Below are 12,246 nucleotides of genomic sequence, written 5' to 3'. Positions count from 1 at the left end.
GGTGGATTCCGGGAGTTGGTGATGGACAGGGAGGCCTGGCGTGTTGCTGTTCATGGGGTCACAAAGAGCCGGACACGACTGAGCGACTGAACTGAACTGAACTGGTATTAGTGTGAGAGGGAAGGAGGTGTGTGTCCTTGCAGAGAGATCGGCCTGCCTCTCCAGTGCTTTCGGCGGGCTCACTCCCTGAGCGCCTTGGCCCGGGTGGCCCCTGGCCACCACCCTACTTGTTCTTTTGCCTCCACCTATCCACGCGGTTTCCTCTCCGTGAAAGGCCAGTTCCTACCAAAATGGGACGCAAATCTCACATATTAGTCGCCATTGTCACCTACACCGTCTCTGTTGCTAACAGCTTCCTGAGTGTGCTTTGTTCCTGTATTGCAGTGTTTCACAACGTTTTAGTCTCAGAACTTCAACACTCTTAAGCAGATTATGGGAAGACTTCAAAGAGGTTTGTTTATGAGGGTCGTGAAAGTGAAAGTCGCTCAGTCGTGTCCGACTCTTTGCGACCCCGAATTCTCTAGGCCAAAATACTGGAGTGGGTAGCCTTTCCCTTTTCCAGGGTATCTTCCCAACCCAGGGATGGGAACCCAGGTCTCCCGAATTGCAGGCGGATTCTTTACCAGCTGAGCCACAATGGAAGCCCAAAAATATTGGCGTGGGTAGCCTATCCCTTCTCCAGAGGATCTTCCCGACCCAGGAATGGAAGCGGGGTCTTCTGCATTGCAGGCAGATTCTTTACCAGCTGAGCTCTCAGGGAAGACATGTGGGTTATAGCAATTAATATTTACTGAACTTAGAACTTAAAATGGAGAAAATTTTGACACACAAGCACATATCCCACCATCCTTCATCACATATCTTGTAGCCTTGGGAAACTCTGCAGTTGTGAGAGACCAGACATGAAAGGGCTTCCCTGGTGGCTCAGATGGTAAAGAATGCCCCTGCAATGTGGGAGACCTGGGTTCCATCCCTGGGTTGGGAAGATTCCCTGGAGAAGGGAATGGCAGCCCACTCCAGTATTCTTGCCTGAAGAATCCCATAGAGAGGAGCCTGGCGGGCTACAGTCCATGGGATCACAAAGAGTTGGACACAACTGAGTGACTTTCACATCTACTTGCTACCAATATATTCCCAGGTGGACCAGTGGTAAAGAATCTGCCTGCCAATGCAGGAGATACAAGAGATGTGGGTTCGATCCTTGGGTATGGAAGATCCCCTGAAGAAGGAAATGGCAACCCACTGCCCGATTCTTGCCTGAAAAAATCCCACAGACAGAGGAGTCTGACAGGCTACAGTCCCTGGGGTTGCAAATAGTTGGAGGCGACAGAGCATGTAGGCAACAGACATGAAAAAGGCAAATGATGTTTAGTATAGTTTTGACCTTGGAAACTCCTTTGAAAGGATTCTGGGGACACTTCCCAAACCACACTTTGAGAACCATTCCTTGCTCTGATACACTCAACTTTTAGAGATGAGGGGCCATCTATTAGAATGCTTCTGGCATGTAGCACGTTGCCAAGCAGATAGCAGTGACTCGAGAACTGTTTAATTGAATGAGCTTTTATTTTACAAAAGGCCAAAAAAACATTTTTACATCAATCAGCATCCATAGCAATTAAGTGATTTGACATGAATGGTGATAGCCTGTTGGTCTCTGTTGCAGAGACACTGTTTTGCTACTTTTATGTTTTCTAAAAAGCTTTGGACACTTACTTTACTAAAGCATGTAATTATTATGTATTATGTGTCAGACGTATTAGATACTGTAAATTCAGTGGTAAAAATCAGGGAGCTTATGTTTCCATAAAAAACAAGCTAGTCAACAAATAACGGCAGATTTGTGATATAAAAGAGATAGTAATGTGAGTTAAAAGGAAAAAAACCCCTTTTTTTAAAAAAACGGAAGAGTTGCTGAACAAATGTCTTCCCACTCCCCATCTCCAAAGCTAAGCACTTTTTAGTGGCTAGGAAACAGACTCCAGTAAATTACCTTCAATAATGAGGTAATTGGCTCAGGGGTTAAAAAAAAAATCCACTTGCCAAGTTTCCATCCCTGGGTCGGGAAGATTCCCTGGAGAAGGACGTGACAACCACTCCAGTATTCTTGCCTGGGAAATCCCATGGACAGAGGAGCCTGGCGGGTTATGGTCCATGAGGTTGCAGAGAGTGGGACACAACTTAGCCACTAAACAACAACAACAACAAAGAGGAAATTAACACATGCGGATAAATATTTAGAACAGAGTCTGATGCTTAGTGAGTGCTCTAGAAATGTTAACGGAATGGCTACATAATTTGTAGGACTCCGGGCAAATCGAAAATGTTCAAAAATTAAGATGACAATGGCGGCGCTCTCAGCCAAGGGCAAGAGGGTTCCGAGTGTGGGCTCCCGTGCAACTGCCCAGGTGCCATGGCCACTGAAGCCTGCCCTGAATGTTACCAATTGTTACTCCTAATGCCTTGAGAAATAATAGGAGCAAGTGAATATAATAATAGGAGCAAATATTTACTGACTAGAATCACTTTCTGCCTTGCATGCCAGTGCCCCTTTATTTTTTGTGCTGTAGAATCCCAGAGTCTTGAAAAGATGGTATTGGGAAAAGTAGAGAAAGTAAGCACCTTTCAGCTGGGGCTTGAGCTGGGCACTTTACCAAACTAGCAATCTGCTGCAGGTGGTGGTGGGAGCGGCGGAGGCAGGTAGGGGAGGAGATACGTCAAAGAATTTTGGAAGTGCAACACTTCCTCACAAAAGTTCTTCCACGTGTGGTTATGAGCACCGTATTTCTTTGCGAGCACAATGCCAGAGTTGGTAATTTTTTTGAAAGCCAAATGTTAACCTCTGAAAACCGTCTGTTGGCACTGCCTCACTTCTTGAAGAAATTGTGTTTCATTGGGATTTATGTCAGAAAACCTCTTTCCTTGCATTCTGTTCTTAGAATTGCACAAATAAGATCCAAGTGTAAAATGTATACCGATGAATTTCCTTGACGCTGAAACAACTCTCTCCTGATTTGTGGGTGATGGTACAGACATCACACCTAAGAGGGCTGTGCTGCTTGTTGGAGGGAGACTCAGGGATCAATTCTGTGTTTTTATTAAAGCCTTGGAATGATGTTATGAGCCTGTCTCCATAAACAAAATCAAAATCTTGAGTCAGTATATCAAGCTTAATTTTATTGCTACAGTTGTTTAATTCAGACAGTTGCCCTGCATGGTGCTGGGTACTGCCACTGTCTCCATGAACAAACAATCAGTTAGAAGCATGCTCTTTAAATGTGTTTAATAAGACATGCCTGGTGTTTCCCTCTCACTCTAATGAGTAGGCAGCAAGCCAAGTTCCCCACACTGAGGACTCGATGTTCCCTTTTAGATATTCCTTACCTGTGGGTCAGAAACTTTAGGCCACACATAAACATAGTATCAATTTATCTATGTACAGGCCCTTCTTTTGAAGTCCAGCTCCCACTAGCTCTGCTGTGTGAGTGAATTCACCACTAGTGCAACTTATTTATCTTATTCCTTAGATGATTTGTGCTAGCACATGGATTGCTACTTTAAATCTGCTTAAGATAAAAACCACTTGTTATAGCTTAGCCTCCTTTTAATGTCTCAAAATAACATCTTTCCCAGTTATAAATGTCCTGCGTTTATTGTTAACATTTTGGAAATAGAGAAACTTTTAAAGACAACAAACATCACCTGTGATCATATCACTCAGAACTCATTCTTTCCAAAACTTTCCCAAATTTCTGAGCATTTCTATAATGGTTTAAGTTGGGGTCATACTATATATACAGTTTAATAATGTGTTTTCTCCCTCCCTAAACATTTTATAAAAAATATCTTCTCTGACCACTAGATAGTTTTAATAGAGTTTTTAATCATTGCAGTATTAATTATGAACTGCATTAAATTACCTGTAACAAAAACTTGAAATAATAATAGTGTTGCTCATGATAGCTTACACATTATTGAGCACTTAAATGCCAGACATTTTTCTCACAAATGAGAAAGAAGTAGCAGATTGTTACAACTTTTAGAGGTCATTCTGCTCATAATTTTCAATTATTTTAAGTCACATATATTAACGATTTAATCCTCATACCAAACCTATACACTAAGTTACTATTCTCTCCATTTTATAGATGAAGAAACAGGTATACAGTATGGTCTAAACAAATTAGTTTCACTTATTTGCTTTTTGTATGTTAAGTCAGGAATAGGGAGTCCAGGAGTGGTATGGCAGCCTCAGGCTATCCAGGCTCCTCCTTCTTTCTTCTCCACTATCCAGGTGCTGGCTTCGATACTCAAATTGCCTCATAGTCACAAAATAGCTGCTGGAGCTTCCAGCATCATGTCTACATCCCAAGAAAAAAGAAAGAGTAGGACAAAGTTCAAAAGGCACATCCTACTTGAATCTTCACCTACACCCCCACACTCAGTTCTGTTTGTAAGGAATAAGAGGGAATGTAAGGATGTTGTGGATACATTAAAAGAATACATTTTATTACCTAGTTGTAGCATAATTGATTTATGTAGAAATGGTGATGATGACAATAAAAGTGAACACTGGATAAGAACTAACTACATGCCAGATACTGTTTATCATTTTATCTGCAATATCTAATTTGATAATTTAATCCCCATTCTATAGATAAAAAGATTGAAACTTTGAGACACTATGAGGGTTTATGACAATATATAAGGCTAAGGGGATAAAAGATAACTTAAGACAGTTCCCAAGTTTTCAAGAAGTTCTTAAGCCAGTGAGGTACACCGTATTTGTAAAACTGAGATTCAGGTTAGTTTTACATGATTCATAATTGGCTTGTTTTAATTTTAATCAGATTAGTTTTATATTGTCCAAGATACCAATCAACTACTACCCAATCCCAGAGTAACAATAGGTCAAGTGAAAAAAGCTTGCTTAAAATATCTACATGTTTTTTGAGTGTCACTGAGCCTAAGTCAGAGTATCTGAAGCACAGCACACGAGCGGACAAACATAGTCAACTTGACCAAGTTTTGCGGTGTCAGATATTTGGTCAAACATGTTGCCTGTGTCTGTGAAGATATTTTGGGGCGAGATTAAAATTTGATCAGGTAGATTGAGTAAAGGAGGTTGCCCTCCCTAATGTGGGTGGGCTTCATCCAATCAATGGAAGGCCTGAATAGAAGGTCTGAAACAGGTTGGGTAAGAGAGAACTTCACCTGGTTAATTGATTGAACTGGGACATTGGTCTTCTGCTCTTGGACTGGATCCTGAAGGCGCTGTGGCTGAGGCTGTTAGCTAACTACACACAGGGTGGGGGGAGGCAGGAGGGTCCCTCTAAAAGGGAGACCTAGGCAGCACATTTCTGTTACCGAGTTCCAAGTTCTGTTATCAAGTTCCAAGATCATGTGTCAGATGCACAGTGAGGTCAAATAAACTGAAACATTGGAGTTTTAAGCCGAGAAAGGTTTACTGTGAGGCCATGCAAGGAGAACAGGTGGCTCAATCCTGAACTCTCTAAAGGGTTTCAACAAATCATGTTTAAAAGCCAGGTGAGGGATGGAGAATCACAGGGTGTGTGATTACCTCATGCGCATGTCTCTCATTGGTTGATGGTGATCAATCTTTAGGTGCCAGAAGGTCTGGGGCTACATGCTCATGACCATCAAATAGTTAGTTTTTTCCATTTGGTGGAGGCTTTTAGCATCTGAAAAACTCAGGAAATATGTTTGAGATACTATTATCTGGTCTTTCAAAGAGGGCTACCTACAGCAGAGGATATGGAGAGGGGTCTGTCCCAGGAAGGCCCCATAGGGTCCTGCATGGTTTCACATCCACGGTGGCTAAAGTCTATGCCTTGATTGATGCAGATTCCCTTTTTCTCATATTATTGGGAAGCATCTCCTTCATGGATCCCATGACTCTCTTACTAAGGGGAAAGCTTGGAAGAGGGAGGCTCTTGGGATCCCATAGCTGCAGTTTGTCTTGGGCCACATCTGGCATTTATCCTCTCCCTCCTCCTCTGTCTTCACACTCAAGTCACTTCTTCCAGTCTTGATGGCTTGCCTGTTGGTGGTCTGAGCCCCTCATCACCATGTCCTTCTCAGGTCAGGGTTGCAGCACTTGTCCACTCACAGTACAGTTGTCAGGGGACATCAAGAGAGACCTGGCTAGGTCACCTGGGTTCCACATGCACTCCTCCCAATGCCAGTGGTGTCACAGTAACCCTTCCTCTTATTGCCAAAGGGGTCGATCAGCTAGTTGTGAGACATCGTACTGAGGGCTAAGCATTGATCTTTGTTTCTGGCGGGTTGGCAGCAGCTAGGTTGGCCTTGATAAGTGGAAATGTATGCCAGGGATTGAAAACGACAGCCCTTGGGCTAAGTCTGGCTTGTAGCTTGTTTTTGTATGATCCTCATACCCTGGTGGCTCTGATGGTAAAAAATCTGCCTATAGTGCAGGAGACCTGGGTTTGATCCTTGGGTTGGGAAGATCCCCTAGAGAAAAAAATTGCAACCCACTCCAGTATTCTTGCCTGGGAAATCCCAAGGACAGAGGAGCCTGGAAGGCTACAGTTCATGGGGTCGTAAAGAGTTGAACATGAATGAGCAACGGACAGTTTCAGTTTCAGATTAAGAATGAGTCTTAAGTTTTTAAATGGTTGAAAAAAATCAAAAGATTAATATTTATTTATTACCCAGCTCCCTCTGCTGAATGTCTGTTTCTTAAAAGCATGGACTTGTCTATTTTATTCATGCCAGGACAGTCTCACATCGAAAAAGCATGTAATAAAATGTGAATCTATGGAACTTTTGTGCATTGCTGGTGAGAATGTAAAATGGTGCAGCCACTGTGGAAAACAATTCAAACCTTCCTCAATAAACTTAACATAGAATTATATAGAACATAAACATAGAAATACCCAGCAATTCTACTCCTGGTGTAGATACCCCAAAGAATTGAAAACAGTGTTCAAACAAAAATTTGGACATGAATGTTTACAGCAACACTATGCACAATAGCTAAAGGTGAAACAACCCAGATATTCATTAATTGATTTCTGGGTAAATAAAATATATTATTCATATAGCTGAATATTATTCAGCCGTAAAAAGGAATGAATTACTACCCCACGGATGAATCTTGAAAACATTATACTAAGTGAAACAAGCCAGACATAAAAGACCACATGATTCCATTAATATGAAGTATCCAAATAGGTAACTCTATAGGGACAGAAAGGAGATCGTGGTCACCAGGGGCTGCTGGTGCCCAGCAGGCTGGGGAAGGCCTGCTCAATGGGTATGAGGTTCTCTTTTGGGGTGAAGAAAATGTGTTGGAAAGAGGAACACAAAAGGGAAAGAGGTTGTAGTGATGGCTGCACAACAACATTGTGAATATATTAAGTGTCCCTGAATGGCACACTTTAAAACGGTTAAAATGGTAAATAGTATGTTATGTACATTTTATCACAATAAAAAGAGGTCATAAAAATAGGAAAAAAATTTAATGTATTGCTGAATGTTGGGACATCTGCATGGTTTTGAAATTTTCATTATGAAAACTAACCCTGAGATGAGTATCTTTGTACATTTTGGTTAGGACAAATTTTTAATTCGTTTTGAATCACTGAGTCAAAAAATATGAAGAACTTTAAGGACTTGATAGACATGATCAAAATGCCCTTTGAAAAGCTGTACCGATTATACTCTTCTTACTCATTCAATACGAAACATGTGCAGAATTGATACTCTGCTAAAACTGGAAGTACACGGAAGAATAAGCCACAGTTCTCAGGGGATTGAAATTTAACTGGGTGATACAGTATGTTAGTAGCCAGTAGCAATAAGGGATAAGAGATGGAAGTTTAGGGTGATACTGAAGCACAGGGGGACTTAATTCACTCTTGGTTTGGAAGGGAGGTGATAATTGGCAGATCTAGGGGTTTTCTCAGCCTGAGTCAGCCACTCTCACTCATTATTTTAAAAAAGAAGTTGCAGTTTTCTAGATTTTTCTAGATTAAGATTTTTACTTCTTTAAACTTACATGTATTTGATTTCTAGTGAAGATGAAGATTTTCCCCTTGTTTATCGACCATTTCTATTTCTTCTCTAGCCCATTTTCTTCCATTCATATGTAAACATTTTTCTCAGAAGTTTGGAGAGTTCTTTATATAGTAAGGATACCTCTATTCTAGTTATTTTCATGGCAAATATATTCTGCTACTTTGTAATCTGTCTTCAAACCTTGTGTAGGTTAGTTTTTAAAGGTAGCTTTATTGAGGTATAATTTACATACCATAAAATACCCCCATAGTAAGTGTACAATTCAACAATTTTTAATAAAATTTAAAATGTACAATTTAATTACTTTTATGTATATACATTGGGCTTTACTGGTGACTCAGCCGGTAAAGAATCTGCCTGCAATGTGCGAGACCCTAGTTTGATCCCTGGGTCAAGAAGATCCCCGGGAGAAGGGAGTGGCTATCCATTCCAGTATTCTTGCCCGGAGAATCCCATGGGCAGAGGAACCTGACAGGCTACAGTCCATGGGGTTGCAAAGAGTCAGACACGACTTCTCTCTCTCTTTCTCTCTCTCTATATATACATACATATATATATATATGCACACATATATATAGGGCATAAAATATATAGTAACTATAGAATTGTGCAGGATGTTTTAAAAATATGTATATATGTTTCATTTATACAGTCACGGTGTTTTTGTTATTATTTTTGAGCTCAAACTATTGTAGAGATGAAAAATACCAGGAAAAAAACTTCAACATTCTTTCTGGAACCATATTTCATAATCCATTGTTATTTATTTTCCTGTCTGGAGCATGAGAGGAGATACATAGCTGTGAGGAAAAAAAAATCGCATTAGATTTTTTTCACATGTAGAGACCTTAGGCATGAAAAGCAAAAACGCAGAGAGTGTAATTGTTTAGCTTCATGGCTTCTGTGCTGCAACTCTGACTTGGTTAACAGGCAGCCCGCAGGCATGTGGGAGGATCAGATGACTCGGAGCCCTGGGTAAGAAGTTGCCTCGGTTACCCAATTCTGATTTAGGGCAAGATGACCTCTGTTTCGGCCCTGCCCTGTGTTTTGACTTCCCTCCCTCTCCTGTGCACCCAGTATCCTGCTTTAAAGCACCTTTCTCTTTCGCTTTTCCCTTTCTTTCAGTCTGACTCTTTCTAGAATCCTTTGGGCTTAGTGATAATTGTTGGAGAGGAATGACTTCTGGATGACTCTCGCTTTTAGAGGGCATTTCACCTCAAGTCCTGGCCTGGATGATCAGACCATAATCACCTCCAGGCCTGCGCTTTACATCTCATCCCTCCTCTCCTGTGGTTTCCTCCTTCTTTGCCCCATCCTGCCACACCATTGAGACAGGGAGGCTGGGTTACCCAGGTCTGCCTTTGCTTCCTGGTCTTTCACTCTGTGAAGTCAGTATCGTTGTCTCTTTTTTCAGTTGAGGAAGCTAAGAAGAGACAGGCTGGGATGGGGGCGGGGGTGGGGGTGGGTGGGGAGCTTCCCTGGCGGTCTAGTGGTTAAAACTCCACACTTCCACTGCAGCAGGCACAGGTTCCATCCCTGAGCAGGAAATTAAGACCCCACATGCCACACAATGTGACTGAAAGAAAAAAAAAGAGAGAATTCAAGGGATTTCACCAAGACCCACAGGTTAAAGCAGGGCAGACATTGTCCTTTGTTCTTACTCATGCCCTGTTTGGGGAATCCCCTGCTTTCCATGTCTTGGTTAGAGGCAGAGCCTGTCTCACAGTATAGATACTTGCTTTCCCAGCCTCCCTTGCCGTGAAGGTGAGGACCTGTGACCTAAGCTTCACCAAACACACACCCGTTGTCCAGGGTTAGACAGCAGGCTGGAACCACACAGGAGCGGGGACCACAGAGAACTCTCCCTGGTGGCAGTGGTGGTCACAAGAGTGGCACGGACCAGTGCCCAGCCACCATGCAGCATTCCAAAAGGAGTGGCTCCTCTGTTGGAAGTGATGCATGGAACCTGGGGTTTAAACCCTCAGCATCATGGGAGTCTTGGAGGTGAGTGAGGTCCCCAGGGCTGGGCTACGACCTGTCATCTCTTTTTACATATTTATTTTTGTTTTTATTTATTTACTTATTGGACAGTGCCAGGTCTTACCTGCAGCATGCAGGATCTTTAGTTGTGGCACGTGAACTCTTAGTTGCAGCATGTGGGATCTAATACTCTGATCAGGGATCAAACCAGGGCCCCCTGCATTGGGAGTGTGGAGTCTTAGCCACTGGACCACCAGGGAAGTCCCTGAACGGTTATCTTTCAATGGGCCACATAATTTGGGTAATGAGCCTTTTAGTGTCAACCTCAACAGACTGAGAATCAGAGAGAACTTTCCCCCCAAATTTTTGGGATTGCCTAAGTGTCCCAATATGTGAATACAATTCTGGGCAAAGGGGAAGGAGGTGGGCTTCTACATATAATGAAGGTTATATTTTTTTTCCATCCACATAGATAAGAATTCAGAGCCAGATAAAGAATCCACCTGCAATGCGGGAGACCTCTAGGCTGGAAAGATTCCCTAGAGGAAAGCATGCAACCCACTCCAATCGTCTTGCCTGGAGAATCCCCATAGACAGAGGAGCCTGGTGGGCTACAGTCCCTGGGGTCACAGAGAGTCAGACATGACCGAGCGACTAAACACACACACAGACAAATAAAGAAAACATTATGTCTTGTATCCAAGCGGTATGGAGAAGAAAACATTAGCTGTATATGGGAAATAATTCACATGTTTTAATTGTATTTAGATCTCCATTTTCTCCTACCCTCATAATCATAGTCATAATGAATGATTATTCATATTGAGAAGGAAAACCTGGTCTGGATCTGAAACTTTTATGGCTACTCATTAGGACATCCTCTAATTCTGTCGAGTGATACTGAGCTGACAGACAGGGTCTATGAAGGAGCCAGATAGCATCCATCCTTCCACTTAACCCCCAGCTTGACCACATCTCTGACACCAGCCCACTTTAGGGATGCAGTGGATGGTTCACTGGGAAATCCAGAAAGAGCTGGGGACATGAGAGGGAAGAGCAGGGCTGCTGCTAATAAGCACGTGTCTGAAAGCCTACAGACCTACATGGAATAAGCTCTCAGACCTGGGATCTTGAGGATGAGGGAGGAGAAGTACAGGAACGCCCCGTGGGAGGCACAGAGAAACAAGAACCGCAAAGAACTCTCTTTGGTGTCTGAAGGGATCACGAGAGTGGTGCAAGAGTTTAGCTGGAGCCAAAAAGACTGACGAAAACTCAGAGAATGCAAATAATTAAGTGCTCATTGCCATAGGAATTGCTAGTACTTAACTATCCTAAAAAGGTCCCAAGACATTCCCCCTATCTGACAGATGAGAACACGGGCCCATCGAGAGGTAAGCCCATTTCTAGTTAGTGACAACATCAGCATGGAAGCGGGAATGTTGACTTCTTTCTAGGGTGATTATGCAGTATTATTGCTGTTTCTGGTTAACTGAATATCCTAATTACTTGTTCTTGTTCACTGATATCACAAGACCATCAAGCTTGTTGGGAGATTATGGAGCTTATATAACATTTTATAGAAAAACCCAAACGCACTTTTTGGCTAACCCAAGAGTAAGTGTCATGGAAGATGGAGTGAACTTTGGAGTCAGAGGTGGCTTTGAATCCTTATCTCAGTCATTTTCTAGCTCTGGTTAGGAACCCTTGGGGTAGTTTACTTAGTTCCCCTGAACCTCAACTGTCTCACCCAAAGATAAGAGTGAAACTTTTATCCCTGATAGAATTTCATAAAGATTAGATGTAGTAATAATGTAAAGTGTCTTGCACATAGGTGATCAATAAATGGTATATTTATGTTAATAGTTTCATTTCTTATCCATGATTAAAAGTTAATCAATAAGAGAGTACTGGGACTTTTTTGGTGGTCCAGTGGCTTGGGGCTCTGTGCTCCCAATGCAGGGGGTCTGGGTTTGATCTGTGGTCAGGGAACTAGTGGAGAAGGAAATGGCACCCCACTCCAGTACGCTTGCCTGGAAAATCCCATGGACGGAGGAGCCTGGTAGGCTACAGTCCATGGGGTCGCAAAGAGTCGGACACGACTGAACGACTTCACTTTCACGCATTCGGTTCGGTTCGGTTCAGTTCAGCTGCTCAGTCGTGTCTGACTCTTTGCGACCCCGTGAATCCCAGAATGCCAGGCCTCCC

General features: G+C 42.5%; 1 long non-coding RNA gene across 1 annotated transcript; it reads right to left on the bottom strand.

Moving 5' to 3' along the window:
* Positions 1–3,154: 3,154 nt before the first annotated feature.
* LOC145540254 (uncharacterized) lies at positions 3,155–5,368 on the bottom strand. The gene is made up of 2 exons (XR_014078231.1): positions 5,215–5,368; positions 3,155–4,361 (listed from the first exon to the last, which is right to left on the bottom strand). It is a non-coding gene; the product is annotated as an uncharacterized LOC145540254 (long non-coding RNA).
* Between the last annotated feature and the right edge of the window lie 6,878 nt (positions 5,369–12,246).

The sequence above is a fragment of the Giraffa tippelskirchi genome, chromosome 3 (assembly GCF_054371585.1).
Source record: "Giraffa tippelskirchi isolate mGirTip1 chromosome 3, T2T-mGirTip1v1.2.pri, whole genome shotgun sequence".
In the NCBI taxonomy this organism is placed as follows: domain Eukaryota; kingdom Metazoa; phylum Chordata; class Mammalia; order Artiodactyla; family Giraffidae; genus Giraffa; species Giraffa tippelskirchi.
The sequence above is the reverse complement of the archived record's forward strand: the minus strand, read 5'-3'. Positions and strand labels throughout refer to the sequence as shown.